The sequence below is a fragment of the Carlito syrichta genome, unplaced genomic scaffold (genome assembly GCF_000164805.1).
Source record: "Carlito syrichta isolate Samal-C Ts95f unplaced genomic scaffold, Tarsius_syrichta-2.0.1 Scaffold316369, whole genome shotgun sequence".
NCBI lineage: Eukaryota > Metazoa > Chordata > Mammalia > Primates > Tarsiidae > Carlito > Carlito syrichta.
This window is the reverse complement of record NW_007260465.1, coordinates 236,629-239,724: the sequence shown is the minus strand read 5'-3', so window position 1 is coordinate 239,724 and position 3,096 is coordinate 236,629. Positions and strand designations below refer to the sequence as shown.

Genomic DNA, 3,096 nt, shown 5'->3' with positions numbered 1-3,096 from the left:
GGAAGACTTTCTAGCTCATTGTTCATGAGTTCTTGTTCACTTATGTACTCACTGGAGTGGGAGTAACTCATTAAGGTAGATTACGGTTCATTGGCATGGATATTTCCTGTTCCACATGTTGAGAGAACCATGTCTGATGGAAAACAAGCATACAGAATAACTGCTGTCATTGTACCAAGTACATGGTGTATCTTGGTTAATGTTCTCTAATATGTTCCTTTGAGTTTCCTAATTCTCCAGGAAGGTTGTGCTACATTCCATATTTATGCTATTATTTGCAAATACCTTTACTTTGCTAAATCTTGTATTAGATATTCATTTACTTATGAAAAGAGGTCCTCTTCAGATTTTGTTCCATCTAGGTAGATAAGTTCCCATGTAATGTCCTGAATTTCTTGTCTGTGCTTTATATTCATGGGTCACACGTGGCCATCAAAGTACCCCGGGGAGGTCCGGAGGCCTGTAGATCCTTATACTTCTCTCTCTCCTATGTTCTTCATATGGAATGGTCAGAAAATTGCTTCTATTCCATATAGTGTCAATAGGCTTATAATTATTTTTTTAATTTTTATTGTAAGGATGTGGGGTACAATTCAGGGTTAGGTATACAAACATTGATCATGCAGGTACCCCTGTTAATGAGGTATGTCCCTCCCTTCCCTAGCAGTTTCCCTCAACTGCCAATCCCACCCTCCCCAACAGTTTCCCATTACTGTCAGTAGCTTTCTTATAGCATTATAATTGTTCAAGGTCATCTTATGAGTGAGAACATATGGAACTCTGTTCTTTGTTTCTGTGATAAATCACTGAGTATGATCGACTCCAAATCCATCCAGGTTGCTGCAAAGTCCATATATTTGCCATTCTTTATGGCTGCGTAATATTCCACTGTGTATATGTACCACATTTTTTTTTTTATCCAGTCCAGCTTCGATGGACAACATGATTGGTTCCATGTTTTTGCTATTGTGAATAGAGCTGCAGTAAACATACGTGTGCAGGTATCTTCTTTGTAGAATAATTTGAGTTCCTCCGGGTATATTCCCAATAGGGGAATTGCTGGGTCATATAGAAGGTCAATTTCTAGTTCTTTCAGAAATCTCCAGACTGTTTTCCACAGAGGTTGTACAAGTTTGCATTCCCACCAGCAGCGTAGAGACATTCCTTTTTCTCCACATCCTCGCCAGCATCTGTTGTTGTTTGTTTTATTAATGATGGCCATTCTTACAAGGGTTAGGTGGTATCTCAATGTGGTTTTGATTTGCATTTCTCTGATGATGAGTGAGGCTGAGCACTTTTTCACGTGTCTGTTGGCTGCCCGTATATCTTCTTTTGAGAAGTGTCTATTCATGTCTTTTGCCTACTTTTTAAAGGGGCCGTTTGTTATTTTCCCTTCGGTGCGTTTGAGTTCCTTGTAGATCCTAGATGTTAGGCCTTTGTCAGATATATGGTTGGCAAATATTTTTTTCCCATTCTGTGGGCTGTCTCCTTGCTATCTTGATGGTTTCTTTTGCTTTGCAGAGGCTAGTTAATTTGATGAGGTCCGACTTATCTATCTTATTTCTTAAGGTATTGGCCTTTAGCATTCTGAGTAGGAATTGGTTCCCAATTCCAATTTCCATAAGAGTGTCTCCTGTGTTTTCTAAGATTCTTATAGTTTAAGGTTTTACGTTTAGGTCTTTGATCCATTTAGAGTTAATTTTTGTGTATGGTGATAGGGTAGGGGTCCTGTTTCAATCTTCTGCATGTGGTCAGTCAGTTTTCCCAGCACCATTTACTGAATAGGTTTTCAAGAGGCTTATAATTATCATGAAGAAAATGTTCAATGATTAAAACAGGAATTTCCTCAGTACTTCACCAGTCTGTTGGTACCAGAGAGTGTCTTGGGCTTTCCACCCAGCAGGAAATGGCTGGCATCATGTTTTCTATATTAAGGGCTTCATTGTACCGCAGCCATCCATTTTTATCTGTCTCTATCTGTCCTGAGATAGGACACTACAATTTGGGAGCTGTTTCTGCAAGTTCTTAGCTAATGTTGTCTTCCTACCATTTTTCTCACAACTGAATCCAATGATAAAAGTTTTCATACTTAGCTGTGAAAATCATGGCTTCCTAATATTCCTTCTGTGCAAAAAGGTACAGTGTGGCTGGAGAGACCCTTACAACAGTGGTTCCTAAAGTTCATCCCTGTTCATGCTGCTTCTCATTCCTGTGTGTTCAGGTGGGTGGTGAGCGACCTATGCTGTGCTAAGCTGGAGGCTCCCAGCGGAGGAGCTGTGGAGAAGAGCCTGGTAGAGATAGGGCTGTTGTTCTCTGACTTCACAGCTTATCCAGAATATCCTGAGTATCACTGCTTAAGGTTGTGTGCCATTTTCATTAACAAGCCTGGCACATGTTCAAGTCTTCCCAAGCAAAGTAGCAGAGGCCATGGGCACTAGTTCACCGCTACTAGCAGCTGGTGACCCTAGAGACCCAAACCTCTTTTCCCCACACCCCTTCTAGGTTAGCGGGGTACCAGAAAGGGGTGGCCATTCAGGGGCTCCTTCACACCTGGGCAAGATGTTATGCTGGGTTCCACCCCTGTTCAGGTGGTATTTAAAGTAGGATATTTCTCAAACGCCAGGCTTCAAGCTGTCTTCCATCCTTGACCTTCCAAAGAGCTGGGATTACAGGCATGAGCCATTGTGCTTAGCCACTAAAGTAGAATATTTCTAGTAATAAGATCAAAGGTAGTTTATTTTTTAAATACTACCCCTTGCTCATAATTATTACACATTTTAGTTTTAGTAGATTTTAGTTTTCATTTTATATTTAAATGATTCAGTAATCTGTCAATCTTTTTTTCATGAACATTGATTTTTAAAATGATAGTTTAAACATTAAGAGCCCAGAAATGCTGTATCAGAATTTTCTCTTTCTTTTCTTAGTTACTGATATGGTTTGCATGATTGTCCTTTCCAAATCTCATGTTAAAATGCGATCCCCAATGTTGGTGACAGGGACTCGTGAGAAGTGTTAGGGTCACTGGATCAGATGGTTCATGAATGGCTTGGTGCCATCCTCACAGTAATGAGCGAGTTCTCTATTAGTTCATGT

At 40.2% G+C, this 3,096-nt stretch overlaps 1 pseudogene; it reads right to left on the bottom strand.

Annotated features, from left to right (window-relative positions):
• Nucleotides 1-263: 263 nt before the first annotated feature.
• LOC103276783 lies at nucleotides 264-2,087 on the bottom strand (annotated as a pseudogene).
• Nucleotides 2,088-3,096: the final 1,009 nt, after the last annotated feature.